General features: G+C 38.4%; 1 protein-coding gene across 2 annotated transcripts in view; it reads left to right on the top strand.

Moving 5' to 3' along the window:
* SLC38A4 (solute carrier family 38 member 4) overlaps window positions 1-19,418 on the top strand; it is a 70,390-nt gene that overhangs the window by 18,512 nt on the left and 32,460 nt on the right. The window contains exon 2 of one of the 2 annotated variants that reach the window (XM_046644375.1): window positions 11,890-11,947. The exons of the other annotated variant lie outside the window; for it this stretch is intronic. The gene's annotated coding sequence lies outside the window, so the exon portion shown is untranslated. The remainder of the gene's footprint in view (window positions 1-11,889; window positions 11,948-19,418) is intronic. 2 annotated transcript variants of the gene reach the window in all.

Genomic DNA, 19,418 nt, shown 5'->3' on the forward strand with positions numbered 1-19,418 from the left:
AAAAATAACCCAAAGCAAAGCCTAACCAAACCCCCCCAAAATCTACCAGTGAGTTTGTATGTTTAAACACTGCCTCTGAGCACAGGCCCAGAGGTAAATATGTACCGTGGTGCTGTGCAGCTTCACAGGTTGGTTAACGTTAAACACGTTTTGCAAACCATCTTATTACGAGGTTGTTTTCTGAGATTCCATGGGTCAGGGTCAAAACCTGCCGTTTTCTAGCTTTTCGGCAGTGCTAATCAATAGTTTAACAAATGAAATAATGGTCCGATAAGCAGTAACAATACCCTTCCAAAGCAAAAGGTGTTGAAATGAATTTAATTCTATGATCAATTTTGCTAATATCACATTGCTCTTATAAATGAACGGCAATAAAAATACCTTTCACGTTTATAGTGCTTAAATATCCATTAGCTCATTTAACTCTCATAGTAACCTTGTGTAATAGCTTTTATTAGACCCAGTTTTAAAGAGAAAATTGAGTTCCAGAATATTTACATGACTTTATCTATTTATTCAACAAAGACTTATCAGGTAGGTACCATATTAGGTTTTGAAGTTACAGACAATTCATTAAATATACATATATAACAAATACTTACATCATGTTTACTTTGTGCCAGACACTCTTCTAAATGTTCTACAAATATTAACTTCAATAATCCTCATAACAGCAGTGTGAGGTGGGCACTATTATGTCCTTTTTACAGATGAGGAAACTGAGGCACGGAGATGGCAAACAACTTGCCCAAAGTCAAAGCAGCTAATGAGTGACAGGAATCGGATTTAAGTGTAGGCAGTCGAGCTCCAGAATCTATACTAGTTGACCTTGTGCTATGCTGAATAAGATACTGTGTCTGTTCCTGAGGACTTTGAAGTCTAGAAGGGCAGATGTAGACCAATATATTAGGACAGCGTATAAGCACAACAGCAAAGCTTGTAGGAAGCAGAGACAGCACAGAGGAGGGAGGCGTTAACTCTACCTGGTCTAGAGTCTCTTAGCTATGGGGAATGGGGAGATCCCATTGGAATGGCGTACAATGGGGATCACATCTGAACGCTTGAATTTGAACTTCAGAGTCAATAGGTTCTGCATTTCACAGGGCAGTCCCATATTTGGTAAAAGAATTTGGAATTACAGTGAGAAGACAACAGTGCACTTATAGGAACATAGCATATGAACTAAAGGATAAAAACTGAGCTTCTTTGAACAGGAAAAATAAGCACTATGGTTCCTACTAGATATAAATGTAAACATAGATACAGGATTACAGATCTCTGTCTTCATATATGTAACATAGAACACATAATTTAATATATGCGTAGATACCAACAGAACTTTCCTGTGTATCTACTCAACTGTAGAGCTCTTTAGTTATTCTAAGGCTTGTGGTCACTCAGAAAACACAGAGCCAGACATTCGGAAATAGAAGGAAAGCCTAAAGACAGGGAGGCACTGATGGACATGATTCGGGGCACATTATAGATGTTCAGTGATTACTCCCTCATGGAATGATTGCTTGATTGACAGATTGAAAAGACGAATGGCGGGGCTGGCCCCATGGCCAAGTGGTTAAGTTTGTGGTTCTGCTTGGGCAGCTCAGGGTTTCGCCAGTTCGGATCCTGGGCACGGACATGGTGCCACTCATCAGGCCATGTTGAGGCGGCATCCCACATGCCACGACTAGAAGGACCCACAACTAAAAAAAACATATATACAACTATGTACTTGGGGGATTTAGGGTGAAAACGCAATAAAAAATTTATTTATTTAAAAACAGGAATGGGAAAGAAAAAAAGACTAAAGACAATTCATTTGTTCTTCACCTTTTAACTTTGGTAAAAATTTTGGTGAAGAGAATTAGTTAAGTCGAAATATTTAAAACCAGAATTTTATGTCAAATGTTAGAATTTTACATCCAACATGTTTCTGTTAGACAACTACTTTACTATTTTTTTTACTGCTACATAAGTGTACCTACCACCTATTTACATTTTTAAGTTTTCTAGTCCAAAGAGTGGCAAAGGAGCTCCGTGGGAAGAAAGAAATAACTATTTTGCCAGTTTAAACTACAGTCATGTTTACAAGTGTATTTTCCTCCCATTGTAGATCCTCGATAAATGAATGAGTGAATTTCATTTGTGCCTCCCAATGGTCCTGTTGTCACCCCAGAAATCAAATACTTTTTTTTTTTCTTGTGAGGAAGACTTGCCCTGACCTAACATCCGGTGCCAATTCTCCTCTCTTTTTGCTTGAGGAAGATTCGCCCTGAGCTAACATCTGTGCCAGTCTTCCTCTACTTTGCAGGTGGGATGCCTCCACAGCATGACTGATGAGTGGAGTAGGTCTGCATCTGGGATCCAAACCCACAAACCCGGGCCACCAAAGCACAGCACGTAGAACTTTAACCTCTAGACCACGGGGCCAGCCCCAATTATATACTTTTTCTAAATGAGAAGATGAAGGCCCAGAGAATTTACTGACTTGTTGATACTTCCACAGCTAGTACGTGATGGAGTTAGAACTTGAACCCCAATCTTCGGAATGGGAATCCACTGCTAAATGTTAGCATAACAAAGGAGGAAGGACTTGTTCAGCCATTCAGATCCTTTGGGTGCCAGAAGCCTTCCCTTGTAGATTAGAAAGGATAAACAAGACAGTTGCAAGACAGAAAAAGTGAGCTCCTCTCAGCATTCCTTTGAAAAAATTAATGTTAAAAGTCTTAAGCAAGCTTCCAAGAAAATGCCATCAGCCTTTTTAACTGGAGAAAAGGACACGAGCAAAATTATTTGCATAAATACGATTGTCTTATGCATATATAAAAATCAGATCACCCATCTTAAAAAGCAAGTGTCAGTCTTCCAGTTGTTACTTATCACACTACACTAAATACTGTAAAAAAGAATTAGAGACTATAGAGGCTTGCAAATTAAGATATTAATATTACTGGGTAAATTACTGATCTAATTTACTTAAGTATCAGTCTGTACTCAGATGTATTTTATAATTAAGAAAAGGTTAAATGTGTGGAACCTTGGATTTTAACTCAAAAAATAATCTTCAAATATCTAGGAAAGAATAGAGAAAGAGTGGAAATTTCTAGAGTTAAAGTTCAATTTCCTTAAGACTTGTAATTAGCTCCTTTCTCATATATTTTACATTATTTGAAGCAAAATACCTCATGAACCTGAACTTTTCTGTTCTTAGCCAAATTGTATAACATAACAATCCTGATGGTCCCAGCCCAGGCGAACACTCTCTCCAGGGATGCAATGCAGGCAAGAACTGGCTCGTGCTAGCCTGGTGGTTTTTACTGTTTGTGGCGACGTTTATTAACACAATTTCTAAGGAATCACACTTTCTTCACATGTCTGAAATTTTGGCACTGATCAGCTGCTTTTGTTATGAACTCATTTGAACTAAACAGAACAAAGAGAAGACAAGGCACCCAAACCTCTTGTGATTGCACCAGTGACCCCTACAGTCACATTCCTCAGTGTTCCAGGAACTCCAGGTGGCCGGGAGCTTTCTTTCTTGCCCTTGCTCATGCTGTCCCTCTGCCTGCAGTCTGCTCCCCACCCCATTGCCCCTGGCCAGCTCCTGTTTATTCTTTCAGTCTGAGCCCATCTGTCACCTTCTCCAGGAAGTCTTCTTTGTCCCTTTCAAGCCGAGGTGGGTGCCACTCTTCTCTTGCCCGCAGTTCCCACGGACATCTCACCCACCACATTATAACATCATGACTACTTAAGTAATGGATTCCCTTGAGAGACTAGGGACTGTATCTTATTTTTTCATTCTCTCTCTTGCCTTAGCCTCTACCATAAAGTCTGGCACATAGGTGTTCAGTAATATTTATTGAATGAGTAAATAAAGATGACTCCTTATCATGCTGTAATAGAAACTATCTCATAGCATTACGGAAAAAATATTGAGGCTCAAATATATTCAAAAATCTCCATTTTTCTCAACAATATTTTGAGGTCTATTGGAGTACCTCTTGCTGATGGGGAAGAAACAACCCATCCTTCCAGAACAAACTGGACATGTATAATTTTGTCTAGACTCTAAATAACACATGAGAATTGAAGATTTTTTAAGAGAGTTGATTGTTGCTGGTCACACACCCAAAATATTCTCACTACAAGTAGAGATTTAGCTAGTGGCTACTATGTGGGTTGATTAATAATTGTAGCAAAACATAAGGGAGGAACTGTTTGTTTGTTGCTTTTGTTTTTAGTAATGTTTACTGTTTTTCTTATAATAATCCATACTTTTTTTTTAAAGATTAGCACCTGAGCTAACATCTGTTACCAATTTTTTTTTTCTTTTCTTCTTCTTCTTCTCCCCAAAGCCCCCCAGTACATAGTTGTATATTCTAGTTGTGGGTCCTTCTGGTTGTGCTATGTGGGATGCCACCTCAGCGTGGCCTGATGAGCGCTGCCATGTCTGTGCCCAGGATCCCAACCAGCGGAACCCTGGGCCACCAAAGCAGAGCACATGACCTTAACCGCGTGGCCACGGGGCCAGCCCCTAATCTATACTTTTTAAAAGTTACTTGGCAAATACAGATGAGAAAAAGAAAAGATTATCTACATTCCCATAATCTGAAATAACCACTATTCATATTTTGATATATGTTCTTTCAGGCATTTTTTCTTTTGCATATGTTTTTATATATTATATATATATATATATTACTTAATTTAAAAAACAACATAAGGATCATATTAGTATTAGACTTTGTATCTTGCTTCTAAAAACTTATTATTGTTTTCCTATGCCCTTATTATTCTTAGAATATTCTTTGAACATATGATTGGTAATTACTGCTTCATATTCCAGGAAGGCAGCTCTCTGTGAAGGGACTAATGCAGACAGCATGCGCATTCACTTTATCATCTCACAGTGGCTCTGAGCACCAAAGGAGCTACTGCCTTTTAACATATCAGTGGATCCATCAGTTAGAATAATTGTTACAATGTTTCCTGCTCCTGACATTCCTCATCAATAAGTTTTAAAGAAAGGTTTTGGATACACAGATTGAATCAGTGCCTTTAATAGAAACTCTCATTCATTCAACATTTATACAGTACCGACTATGAACCAGGCATAGGCTAATATTAATTGGGGTAAACGAACAAGAGATTGTTTACAGTTAGTTAATGTAAATTGGCTGTTTAGATATGCTTGAATCCATTCCACACTTCCTAAATAGACCATCTGCCTGAATGTCCCCCCTTTGCTACCATCGTGCTGCATGAGGTCAAGACATTTGCTTTTTCTGAGTCAGCTTTCCTATATTTAAAGAAAGACTGGTGCTACCAACTTTATACCCAGCCCTCCAGGAATTATAATTCCTGACTCAAGCAACCCATAAAGTACAAAAAACTCAGTTAATCTTGCCATGCTGGGCACTGGTGACCCTGGCAGCAAAGGACAGGACATCAGTCAACAAGTGCCCTATTAAGAGCTCTGACAACACTATGGTCCAACCCTGGAGTTGCTTACAGCCCAGCAGGAGAGATGAGATTCCCAGGCAGAAACCTGCCCTCTCACTGAGGAGACCTGACTCAGGAAATCCTGTGCCTTCACTGAAAAGTCCATTAGAAAATGTCAACGTCACTATTATATAGCTTGCTCTGCTCAAAGTCCTTTGAAGAACACTTCATGGTGGGCATGCATTCCTATTTCAACATTTTGGGTAGGATACCAAAAAGGCCAGCCCGAGCATATCTTTGTTATTGGGACACTGATTCTTTTACAGCACGGGTTCATGTTATCACCTTTTACGAGAGAGCCCCTTTCCTTTAAAAATCCTGCTGAGCGCCATTCTGCTTCTTTGTCCTCTATCTCATCCCACTCTAGCCAGGCAGCCAATTGGGTCACAGCTCAAGAAACTGTTGGGAATCCAAATTCAAGCAAGATGACACCAGGTTGACAAACTCCAGTCACTGATGAAATTACAAAAGCCAAATGCACAGACATCATTCTGGGAGGGAATTTGCTTTTAAAGGAAAGGGATGAGGGGGAATGTGAAAGAGAGCAATGGAAATTAGTGTACTGTGGCCCGAAAAGAATGGAATTTGTTACACCATCCATTGCTATTAACTAGAAAGGCAGTCAACAACCTAGCACTGTATTAATACTGCGTTCTGTACGAAGAACTTAAATTAACAAGGCGACTTATTTGTTTAGGAAGTATTGTTATCATTATTATACGTCTCTTAGCAGTGCTATTTCTTTCTCAAGCGGGCATTTTAAAGGATAGGAATCATTCTTTAAAGCAAGCCTCTAAAAGCTCTAATTTAACGTTTGGAATTTCCATACATTATTGAAGTTGTAATCACCCAGACACCGCAGAAACCTCGTTACCTGTCTTCACCATGATGTATCTGCTTAGGCAGAAACCTGCAGTGAACTTGTGACACCTTTTCCTCTGCATCGTTTCAACGTGGGATTAAGAAATGAAATGGACAGAGGATTTCAGTTGCTTAAATGAGGAAATGCAGAGAACAAAACAACAATATGAGCTGTCTTCTAATTTGTTTTTTCCGTCAGCTGAGGCTAAAAGGAATTTTCTATTTAGGTCTGTGGCAAAGTCAGTAAGTTTGTCAAACTGCGCCAAACTTGTTTGCTAATTTTGCGACGCAGTAGTTGACTATTCAAACATTTCCAGAATGCTCCATTGTACTGGAAAGGTGGTTTAGGCTGGGCTGAAGAGGGGGCATGCCATCAACTAAGTCATTTCCTCGGAACGCATGGGTGGTGACATTTCCCTTGCTCAGGGAGGTTTTTAGAACAGAAAAGCAAAGCCTCTCCCAGGGACCTGGGCTGGGAACCCCTTTGGGGTCTCATATTCAGCAAGGTCCCAAATTTAGACTTTTTGAAGGTATCATCAAATGAGGCTATTCATAAAGTTGTTTATATTATATATGGGTTAAAGTGTTATTTTGTTAAATAGGAATATTGAAAATGTACTACAACCTAGCAACCCTGTTTTGGATTTTTAAAAATTTTTAAAAATAAATTTGGAGCCTCAAAAGATAGACGTGGCCTGAGTTTCCATGGATATCTGAGAGGATCTGTCGAAGGGGAATTAAAAAATTATTAATCTTTACTTCTGTGTTTACAATTAACTTGATGTGTGGCTTTTTTGGGTAATAGTCATTGTTTTCTTCTTTTATTCCCTCTTTCTTTCTTTTTTTTTTAGGAGATTGGCCCTGAACCAACATCTGTTGCCAATCTTCTTCCTCTTCTTTTTTTTTCCTTGCCAAAGCCTCAGTACATAGTTGTATATCCTAGCTGTAGGTCATTCTAGTTCTTCTATGTGGGACACCACCACAGCGTGGCTTGATGAGCGGTGCTAGGTCCGTGCCCAGGATCCGAACCGGCAAACCTTGGGTTGCCAAAGCAGAGCGAACAAACTTAACCACTTGGCCATGGGGCTGGCCCCTCGTTATTTCTTACAATGTAAATTGAAGTTAATAATTACATAACTGTGAAGAGAGACACCTATGGCATACCTAAGCTTTCATCCCTCTGCAAGTGATGCACAGAATATGGTAGCACAAGTATATAGTGCTCAAGTCACCTTCAGGATAACATGGAATTCTACTATTTGAATGATTTAGAAAGACTTCTGTAACATTTCTGTATGGATTTCCTTCTTTTTCTTTTTTTGCATGTATCCACATTAAGAGACATAAAATGAAGAATTTGGAGTGCCAAACCGTGACATCAAAAAAGATCACAAAGGGCCTGGCCCCGTGGCGCAGCAGTGAAGTGTGCACGTTCTGCCTCAGCCGCCCGGGGTTCGCCGGTTCGGATCCCAGGTGCGGACATGGCACTGCTTGGCAGGCCATGCTGTGGCAGGCGTCCCACACGTAAAGTAGAGGAAGATGGGCACGGATGTTAGCTCAGGGCCAGTCTTCCTCAGCAGAAAGAGGAGGTTTGGCAGCAGTTAGCTCAGGGCTAATCTTCCTCAAAAAAAAAAAAATCACAAATTCTCCTCATCACTGTAAGCCTGAAACCCAAAAGCCAGAGGGTAAATCCTACATTAAAAAGAAATAATCCAAATCTTGTTTCTAGCTGCAATGGTGCTACTGTCTTCTGTTTTTAGGAATGACTCGGTAGGTCAGATAGACATTTACCTACAGTACCAGAAACAGCAGTTGGACTAATGGAAGTGTTACTCCTCGGAAGCACTAATGTTGGCTGTCGGATGAGGACACACATCTAGTCTTGGCACTTGATCTGCTTTATTAGACTTTGAGTTTACAAGTCTAAAGGCTGAAAATGATAAAAGGTAACTCTTCTTGGAGAATAAGACATCATAAAAACAGTGCAGTATACAAAAGTTAAAAAGAAACAGAATCAAGAAAAAAAGATAGGTGACCTACAGGGAAATTGAAGTAGGAGCAAAGAAAAGCAAGTGAGTGCAGACACCAAGGCAACACAGAATTACTAAAACTTCGGTAATTTGGCTTCTTAATCCTTACTGTTTTTATCTGTCTTCTTCCAATTTGGCCATAACCAGATTCTATTTCCAAGTATTATTTTGTCTCATGATTAAAATTAGAAATTTGGGAACAGTGGTGATAAGAACAAGAGGCTATCTTTCCCAGTGTCAGTGCAAAATGCCGTGATGGTCTGGCTAAGAGATTTTCTGTTTTTAATTGTTAACCAGTTTTGACTTGATCCAGCTGGAACTTTCTCTTTGAGGACATCATTGAAGGTAGAAATTTTAAATAAGACGATCAATGATTTTAAATATGGGCAAGAAAAATCCTGAGTCAATGCATAGGTATGATTTGAATCACTTTATTTTGACCCAACAATTTTGTACTTTCAGTAGATAACTTTATTTTGGGATATTACATTCTAAGGCCCTCCTCTGTACTATTTGAAATGATATCCACAGATTGATGGAAGAGGTGCTGAAATTGATGAGTTATCACCGTATATTCCCCATCTCTATGTAAAGAAAAATGAAGATTTTGTTGCAAGTTTCTAGATTCTCAGAGAATGAGCACATGAAATTCATAGCATGTATTGTGAGCTAGTGAAAGCGATAAATAGAAACAGTAGTACGAGAAACAGGCAAACTACCATTGACCCCAGTTTAAATCCTTTCCATGTGCCTTTTCCTCTGCCGTCATTCTCAGACAGGCAACAACTGCCAAAGCCAAACTATTAGTCAACTTCCTCACTGTCCTCCTTGTCCCCACCGCTTTCTCCACCCCATCATCCCACCTACATCCCTTCCCTGGTGATTTTATGATTTTCTTCAGAAGCTGTCGAGAGACCCTCATCGATAAAAATCTGAGGTCAGTAGACTTAATGCCTTTTATAGTCTGGACTAATCCATTCTATTCTCCTATTTTGCTCCAGAAAGTTTCTACTGCAGCCAGACTGGTTCTCAGGGTTGCCAGAATATGCTTTAGCATGACTGCATTTTTTCATCCAGGATGTCTTTCCCCTTTCTCTCTACCTATTAGAATCTCACCTGGACTTTAAGGCCCTCTTCAAAGTCCACGGGCTCCCTGGAGCCTTCTTGGGTGGCCTCGGGCCCTGGGGACTCTTCATCTTCTGGAGTCCTGGGGCATATTGTGCGGTTCTGCTGACATTAGTTACGTTATGGTCCAGGAAGCCAGTTATCCCTTTATGTGGACCTATCTTACCCCTTGCAAACCGCCCCCCGGCACCCACAGATCAAGTCTCATATACCTGTTCGTGGTGGCGCTTATATGACTTCCTCATGTGAAGGATCAGTTAAAGTGTTTGTCATCTCCTTGCTCAGATTGGCTTCATTGTTCACTACCCACATATTTTTCTTTTTATTCCTTTTTTTAAGCCTATACATATTCTAGTTCATTGTTTGTTTCTACAGTGATACTTGAGCCAAATCAGAGTCTAACTGAATATAGTTCATTGGCCATGTTTTAAAACTCAAAAGAGCATAGAACTATTACCAAATGTATATGAAATTACATCATGTATCATTTTAAGAAATATTCAGAACATTAAACCGTAATGTTTAAATTTGTGTTTTCCTTATGAAAGGAAAGTTACACTGAGATTTGTCAAGACCAGACCACACGTTTCTTCATTAATTTTGCTATGTCTAAACATGTCAAATATCAAGGGAAGAAAATAGTCAGACAGCAAACAAGTTCCTAAGCTTTTTTAATTAACCTGACTTTTGTCAAATTAACTTCAAATGTGTATATTTGATTCTTGAGTCAGTGTTAGGAAAGTTTGTGATAAAAATTTTGCAATTAGAATAGGTTCAAAAAAAATATAAGACCCTTCATAGAACACTCTTACGTGTGCTTTGTATTTTAATCCAACATTCTAATTTACTATAATTATTTAGTATACTCAAAGAAGATCAGAATTATAAGGTCAACACTTAAAATTTTAAGAGAGGTAAAACTTTAGATATTTTACATTTATCTCCACCCTATTTTATATGAAGATATCATAGTTTGAATTCACACAGTGGAGTACATTCATTCACAGTTGAGCCACTATTAAATGGAGTTTTACTACAAGTATTTAATTTTCTAACAATTATTGCATGCTTTTGCTTGCTTAGTCTTATACCCATCTGATAACTTTGAAAGTAGAAGGAAGTCTTAAGTTGGAAAGATCACAATTAAATGATGGAAGTAATTTGAAAAGGAATATTCCTTAAATTTCCCTGAAATTAAAGTTAGTATATTTGTTATCATTTTTTCTCTAGACCATAGTAATTTTCATCAGATAAAATTAAAATTTCCAGATTGTCTGGAAAATAAGGAACAAGCTAACAGACAAATAAAAGTAAAGATACCACGTTAAAGTTAACAGACCAAATGGGCACATCTGAAAAGGAATAGAAAAATGGGCAACTGGACGTGTTGTTTAATGTTTAATGTCTTGCATCAACTTAAGAATTTCTTATTCAAAGAACAAAGTTTAGTCGTTTTTTATAGAAATAGGGAATTGACTCAACTGTTGTAATCTAGCATTTCTTTCGATTGGTTATCAGATTGCTCATTCATGTTAGAAATCTTGAAAAGGCAAAGAACCCTTCATTCTGGGTTAATTTTTAAACTGTTTTTCTCACCTCACTTTCAGAATGATAAGTCTACTTGATACATTTTCATAACAGAATCAATTATTTGCTAACGCACGTGAACTCTTCCTCTGATATGTGGAGAGCCAAGTAGAATTTTTTTGAAAGGGGGAAAATATTTGTTTAGAAAGTCTTTAAAAACTTCACACAGGCTTCTGCTTCCCCCGCTCACTGCCTTTGGAATGACAGCAGTGGCTGATAACAGCCCATGATTTCCAACCTCATGTCACCTGGAGTAACTTAGTGCCATTTACAAGTCTCTGTCATTCTGTATCATTTCCTCTGGATGAATCAACAATTCTAAAGCAAATGACTCTCCTACTATAGAATTAATATTTCCAATGCATTCTGATTATAATATTTCATTAAACAATCTGACTCCATAAATATTACGGTTACTGTACTGTTTGACTTCAATTCATAAACCTTTTGAAAAATTAACATTTCTGGATTTATCGGTCAATCAACCTATAGAATCTTGATCTGGAATGACACCAGTCAAGGTAAAACTTTCAGTAAGTGAGGGTTTTGTTGTATAAAAGCCAGAATTCTAAAAGCAAATAGAAATGGGTGTAACGGATGTTGAATCCAAATGTACAACAGTAAACTGATTTAGCTTCTCTCTTTTTTTAAAGAGCTGACGCAAGTTAGACACAGGGAGGTGTTGGGGTGAGGTGGTGGTGATGATTGGCTTGTCTCATTCACGCCCACTGGTCTTTAAATCATTGTCTAGATCGCCAAAGGTTCATATAAGTCACCTCTGTTGCAGGAGTCTGCCCTTCCAAACAATTCTGGAAAGATTGCACAGGACTGGATAAACAATTAAGGTAAAGCTGTTTTTCCCATAAATATTTGCAGGGTTAAAACAAGGCTTCCTTTCTTCTTTTTATGGTGTTGATTGTTTAGTCATTACAAATTTAAACATTTGAAAATACTACCTGAGTAATTTTTTTCTCACTTTAAAAAGGGATCAGTTCAATATAATGTCAGGCATTGAAATTATTTACCCAGATCCTGATTGCAGTTTTCTTTTAGCAGATAATTTTAGGTTTGAGCATAAACTTAGGGCAGTGGATATAGGAAAGCAAAACATTGCAAAACAAGCAGGTAAAAATTATTTATTTATTTACGTCCTGGTTAATCGTTGAATGGAGTGAAGAGTTGAGGTAAGTTGTCTTAGGAAAATATATAAAGTTTTAGAAGTGCATTATCAATGTTCCAATGTTAAAGATTTTCTTTATCTTGGAAACAACACTACCCACAAAAACTTAGACTACAAAGAAAGAACAACACGTGATTGCAGCAGATGTGAAAGCCTAAGGGTTTGGGCTGCATCATTGTCAAATGAAAAAGAAAAAAAGTTGTCTTAGCTTGTCTTCTTATGTGACCATTTTAATGAAGGAGTACTTTTAGAGCAAACTTACTAGAAGAAACTGAGAAATTGTGTCGAATATAAACATAGCTTTAGATTTTGAAGGACTGGAATCAATTAACTAAAAAAAGAGCTGTACTCAAATTTATTAATCAGACAGGAGGAGAATTCTCAGTGGATTCAAGTATCCTTGTATTTTGGGCATCTTATAGAGCACATGGTGATGGTATTAATTAAATGCCCAGGTGATAACAAAACTGAGTGCTTTATAACTCAGAGAAAAAATATTTTAACTGATGATGTTTATCATATTCATGGACAGTTGGCTGAAAGAAAATTTATTTTTGACAAACTAAAGAGATTTAGCTGTGATTTTTAGAAAGGATTGCCATTTATTTTATAGGTCAAGATCCTTCAGTCAGTCAGATTTTTACCTAGATAACATTTTGGGATTTTCAATAAAGTCTTTTATTTATACTCCTAAGAAGTATATTAGTAACATTTAAGTATTGAGAAATGTATTGGAAGGCTGAACTCTTGACTTCTCTTTAACCTTGTTATGCAGTACGCTTTATGCGTTATTTTTAATATAGGAGTTACTTTAAAGAAAGAGAAATAATTTATTTTAAGAAGAAAACAATACCTCTGGGAGTGGTCAAGTGTATATTATATAGAATGTAGACATTTTGGAATTTACTGCATCCACATTTCATGAAGGCTATTAAATATCATGCATTAATATGTATAGCATAAAGAGTTAGCTATGTTAATATCATATATGCTACATATCTCTGTACATTTCTGGAAACTACTGCTTGGAAAATAGGCACTAAAATTTTGTAGAAATTTAAAATGTTTCTTAATTTTTAAGATGACTAGAGAATCTAAGTCTTCTACGAACAGAGCTGGAAGGTTTGTAAGCAGGTTTTGCGCATAGTCCTTTATACCTCATCAAACGGCTGCTATAATTCTTCTATTAGCACGCATGTTATCTTCTTAGCAAAGGGAAAGGACTTCAGCATAGGGTTATTTATTTTAACTTTTCTAGTTCTCCCTGGATATTATTTCTAAGTTATGTCTGAGTAAAGGAAAAATGGAAATGCTAAAATATTAGCATGAGCAACAGGAAGTAGTCAAGTAACTATGGTTCTTCTGCTATAGCAGTTTCTTTTCTAAGATGGACCTCAGACAATGACAGTGAATGCTTTTTATGGATGCTGATTTCTGTGAGAAGTCGTGCCATAGACAAATAAGCCATCTGACTATTGATGTGTGACTAGGATGGCGCTGTTGGAGAAATTGTTTAAGAGAATTTGATATAAAGATAATGTTAGATTGATTTTGTTGTCAAAGGTCTGTTCGTTTATCTGAGATATATCTTGGACGTGGATTTAAGTCAGTTTCCTGGATGCAAGGAGTTGCCTGACCAGTTGCTTCCCACTTGCTCAACCAAAGGGTAAATGGCTTGTGGGCCGTCTGCTACCTAAACCTAGATTTCAGAGTAGATTCATCAAAACTGGGTTGGCATGAGAGACCAAACAGATAGCCATGATGGGAAATGCTCTGACAATGTTAGCTCCCTTTTCACTTTCACTTATCAGGTAAAATAAATGTTTGCAGTAACTAGGGAGGGTCATAACTTTTGTCTCTTGATTCAAGGACAGTTTTGTTTCCCAGACTTGATGCCTTTCTCTGAAGTTGAATTACTTAAGTAGAAACGTGAGAAATTTTTTTTTGAGAATCTTCCATCCTGAATTTCTTAAGAACCTATTCAAAGAACAAGACATTACGATGTTTAATAGGTAGAATTTGGGTATAAGGAATCAGCTAATCAGGACATTTAGATATCTCCTAATGAATGCGATGAAACAAAGTTTTCTAATGGTGATAGTATTCTAAATATCTTTGTTTCAAGTTTTGATTTTGCATCTTTATGAATGAGCAAATAGAAGCAACAGTGCAGAAGTTACTGCCCTGGAGTATCCAGTCTGTTTCTGCAAAATCTCTTCATATCACAGAGAAACTTAACTTCACTGGGGAGAAGGGCTACACTTCAGAAAGTTCTGTCAAACCAAATTTGATTTTTCACATTCTTTGTACAACAAAGCTGTTCCTTCTCCTGGCAACCAGAGGGGAACATTTCCATTTCACTATAAACTATAACAAGAATTATTACAATATTAACTTATGAAGCTATTACAAGAATGCATACTTGGATCTATGAAGGAGATCATACTAAGTTGCACTGGTCTTAGTAGACTATAACATCAGGCACTATTCTAGATATTGGAAATATGTAGAGTCTACAAACCCAGCACTGACCCCACCTTATGAAGCTTTCTGCCTAGTGGGGGAGGCAGTTACTTATCAAATAGTCACACAACTAAAAGTGTACCTACAAAGTGTGATGAATACTGTGAGGGAGAGGAGAACATGCTATGAGCACATATAAGGGAAAATTTAATTTAGATGTGGGGCCCCTCTGACCACATGGCATTTAAAGATTTTGAGCTTCTTTTGGTTAACTTTGGGAGACACCTGGGTTAAGAACGTAGGGAAAGCATTTCAGGAAGGGGGAACAGCATGAGAAAAGGTCCTGCAGTGGTAATGGGGAAATGAAAAGAGCCCGGTGTGTTTGGTGAGTGAGGGCAGATGCGATTCATTATGGCACTAACAAGCTGTGTGTGCTTAGAACATGTAGACCCTTGCAGCCTATTAGGAAATTTGACTTTATTCTAAAAAAGTGATGAGAAAATTATTTTGGGGGCCTTTAGCAAGTAGTCATTTCGAATAACGTATGGTCATGGAGAGGGATGCATGTGAATTCTAAATAAATGTTGAAAAAAGGATTGATAGGACTTGGTGATAGATTGGACATGGCTCAGGAGTCAGGACAGAGAATGAGAGATGTCCAGACTGACAGCCAGATTCCTCTCAAGAGCAGGGGGCGAATGAAGGTGCCATGTACTGAGACGGGGAGCAGCAGAAGCATCTATGCCTATGAAAATTATACTTTTTTTTGGTCAGGAAGATTGTCCCTGAGCTAACATCTATGCCAATCTTTCCTCTATTTTTTGTATGTGGGATGCCACCACAGCATGGCTTGATGAGTGATGTGTAGGTCCATGCATGGGATCCAAACCTGTGAACCTCGGGCCACCAAAGTGGAGCACAGGAACTTAACCACTACGCCACCAGTGATGCCTGAAAATTATACTTTTCAATCACAGTGTTTGCCAGCATCATTCTTTTCCATCCATGATTCATTGATTAGTTCAGTAAATATTGGCTCAGAGAAAAAAGTAAAAATGTTAGTTTTGTTATACTATAACAGTTTGTTCAAAAATCTATTTTGTGGGGCCAGCCCTGTGGCCAAGTGGTTTAAGTTTACGCAATTTGCTTTGGGGGCCCAGGGTTTCATCGGTTCGGATCCTGGGCGCGGACCTAGCACTGCTCATCAGGCCATGCCGAGGCAGCATCCCACACAGCACAACCAGAAGGACCTACAACTGGAATATACAACTATGTACTGGGGAGGCTTTGGGGAGAAGAAGAGAAAAAAGAGATTGGCAACAGATGTTAGCTCAGGTGCCAATCTTTAAAAACAAGAAAATCTATTTTTTCTGCTAAGTAGAGTTCATCAGATGAAGGGAGTCTGTCTTACTCACGCTTTATTTTTCACAGTTTCTGGCTCATATTTTATTCTCGATATCTGTGGAATGAATAAATAAATGCCATCTGTAAAATTCCTCTATACTGAAATTTAATCATGTGATTAAATTTTAGGAATTATGGTGTAGTCCAAATGCTTCAAAGTACCTACTTTGTGCTGCTGGCAAATGATTCAGAATATCTAGTTTCTCATAATGTTCTAATTCTTTTTAAATTGTGCTTTGAGCTGTTGCTCCTTTAAAATCAATCAGTACTAGAATCTTCAAAGCTAAAGATGGGAGCTATGAAAAGTGTTCCAACTTTCATGAGACAATCTCTTTTGGCCAGGGCCAAAATTAGGATTAGGGTTGAGTGGTTTGTTTTAAAGAAACCACTATTTCATACTTAATGGGATAAATCATATCACCTTCAAAAGAGAGTGGAATAAGTGTTTTACATACAGTAAAAATAACATAAGATTAGATTCAATTTCCTTATCTTTGAAAGGGCGCCTACCTAGCTTACAATGTTTGTGAGAGTTTTGAGATTTGTAAAGTCCTCTTTTATAACTGTCTAAGGTAAACTATGTGTGTATATAGATATACATATAAAATACTGTATATATTTGCATGCTGATGAAGAGGACAAATGGATTGTGATTATTGGAAGAGAGAAAAGGGATTTAAGTTTATTCAGGGCCTACTACACACCAAGCTTCGACAGCATAATCTCACTTAAACCCCCACAATGTTGCCTGGCAGTAAATGCTATTACCCTAATTTTGCAAATGGACAGAAAAAACCAAAAGTTAGTTAATCTGGCCAGGATTTACACTAGTTTTATTTATCCTAAGCCTGAGTTTCTGTCCCCTGTCCAGGCTTTAGTCCTCTCTAGTGGAGACAACAGGACAGAGGTGGATGGCAAGGAGGCCTCTTAACCCCTCTGTGCCTCCATTATCTCATGTGTAAAATGAGAGTAAGGGCAAAATTAGTACCTGCCTCAGAGGGCTGCTGGGAGCTTTAAATGAGTTTTGATAGATGTGAAGCCCTTTGAACAGTGTCTGGCATGTAGAAAGTGCCATATGAGTGTTTGATACGTATTTTTTTAATCCTGGGATTAGCATGGCTTAATGTGAATAAAATCAGTGAGGTTCCTATGAATAAGTTCAAAGTGAAGCAGACCTTAGCTGAAGCCCTCAGGGCTACTGCCATGTATGCTCTTGTAACCCCTTCGAGGGGTTGACTAAGTAAAGCGCGGAATGCAGGAGGGAGAGAATATTCCAGATGCTGTGACCTGAATGTGCAAATGACCTGAGGTGATAGAGAACACAGTTCCTGAAACAGAAAGAAAGCTAGTGAAGCTAGAACAGCAAGATGCGGAAGGTGTGGAAGGAGATGAGAACAGAGAAGTGAGCGGACCATGTAGAACATTGTGGGCATGTTGAGAATCTTAGATTTTATCCTAAGAGTAAACAGAAGACATTAAAGAGATAAATGATATGATCTAAGTTTTGTTTTTAAAAGATCATCCTGGCTGTTGTGTGAAAGATGAATCCATGGGGAAGGTCAGAAAGAGAGGATTCAAGGACAGCTATTAGGATTGTTGCAGTTGACGATGTAAGAAATGATGGTTGCTTGGACAAGAGTGATGGTGGAAGAAAGGGAAAGAAGTAGACTAATTTGAGAACTACTTTAGTTAGTTGTAAAATCAACCAGATTTTGTACAAGACTGGATGTGGGGGTAAGAAAGAAAAATTTATAACAGAAGATGCGTATGTTTTTGGTTTGAGTAGCTGGATAAATGGTGACAACAATCTTTGGATAGGAACTATTGGAAGAAGCGGAAACTGTCATGGGTTAGATTTCTGGCACATGGAATTTAAACTGCCTTTGAGATATGCAAGGCTGTATATCTGTTAGGGGAAGCCTGGGCCGAAGATGAAGCTTGAGGAGTCCTTGGTATTTGAAGTCTTGAGAGTAGACTGGAAGAAGGGGGCTTAGGACCTAGCCTTGAGGAATTCAAGCAATGGAACTTCAAACAAAATAATACTTCTTCAAAGAACAAAACCACAAAAGTTCTGAAAAATATTAGCAGTGTCATTGACAAACAGAAGTTTAGAATTCCTAGAAGCCAGAAAGCAGATAGGGCTGGAAAAATCTGTGAAAGATAATAAAGCCAAGGTAAACCAGGATCAGTGGGCTTTTTCCAGAGGGCGCCCCAGAGCAGCTCCAAGTAAGTCAACAGAAATAAAGAGGAGGCGTGGGTCACAGGGAACCAATGACCAGGTACTCCTCAGGGAACCGCAGGTCGGACATCTTGGTCTGTTTAGGCTGCCATTTTTGCCCATAGGATAAGGCTGTGATCTAGTCTATAAAGAAAGCCTGTGAACGGACTCCAGAATGGGTATTAGGGCCTCTACAGGACACAATGAGGAACAAGAAGGAATGGAAGCTCCACCAAGAGGAAAGAAAGTACATCACAGCGCTTTGCTCCCAGAGGCACCTCTCCTAGAGACGGCTGAGTCTGGAAGTGGGCTTCTCCAGGATGCTCCGCACACAGACAAGCTGCAGAGAAGCCACTTCCACAGGACCTGCAAGGGAGCAAACCATCAGAGAAACAGGCCTGCACGATTTCACAGGAACCCCGAGTACTAGTTGTCTCAGCTAACCAATATACTCTTCGTTCATAAATATGAACGAGGATTGCTAAGAATTTAAGGAAAAAGCCGTATGAAAGAGAAGGGCCAAGATAAACAAACAATAACTCTAGAAAAAATACATGATTTGGGGAACAAAAGGAGCTTTTGAAACTTCTACTCAGTATCCTTAGAAAGATTTGAGAAAAGATTGCATCTGTAAAACAAAAAAAGTTGATATGAAAAGGAGGAAGAAGAACAAATAATTAGAAATTAAGAAGATGATTGTGAAAAATAATTCATTGGGATGAAAAATAAAACAGATATACAGTTCAAAAGTAAACTATGTTTTCCTGCTCTACTCTCAATACTTCCTTCTGATTCTAGGTGTGTGGGATTTTTTCCCACATGGACCAATTCTCCCACACCAGCTGGGTGTACTATAATTTAATTCAATTCTGACACTGTCTGCCTGGAGTTAGCATCAGATTCCACAGTAACCTGTCCCACAAGACTGTCCCCACTTCCAATGCCAGAAGTAAGTCCAGATCTCCTGTGCTTCTGCCTGACTGGCTGGCTATATAAATCAGGAGTTCCCACAACTCCCCTCTCGGGTTTGATAATTTGCTAGAACAGTTTA

The sequence above is a fragment of the Equus quagga genome, chromosome 1 (genome assembly GCF_021613505.1).
Source record: "Equus quagga isolate Etosha38 chromosome 1, UCLA_HA_Equagga_1.0, whole genome shotgun sequence".
NCBI classification, from domain to species: Eukaryota; Metazoa; Chordata; class Mammalia; order Perissodactyla; family Equidae; genus Equus; species Equus quagga.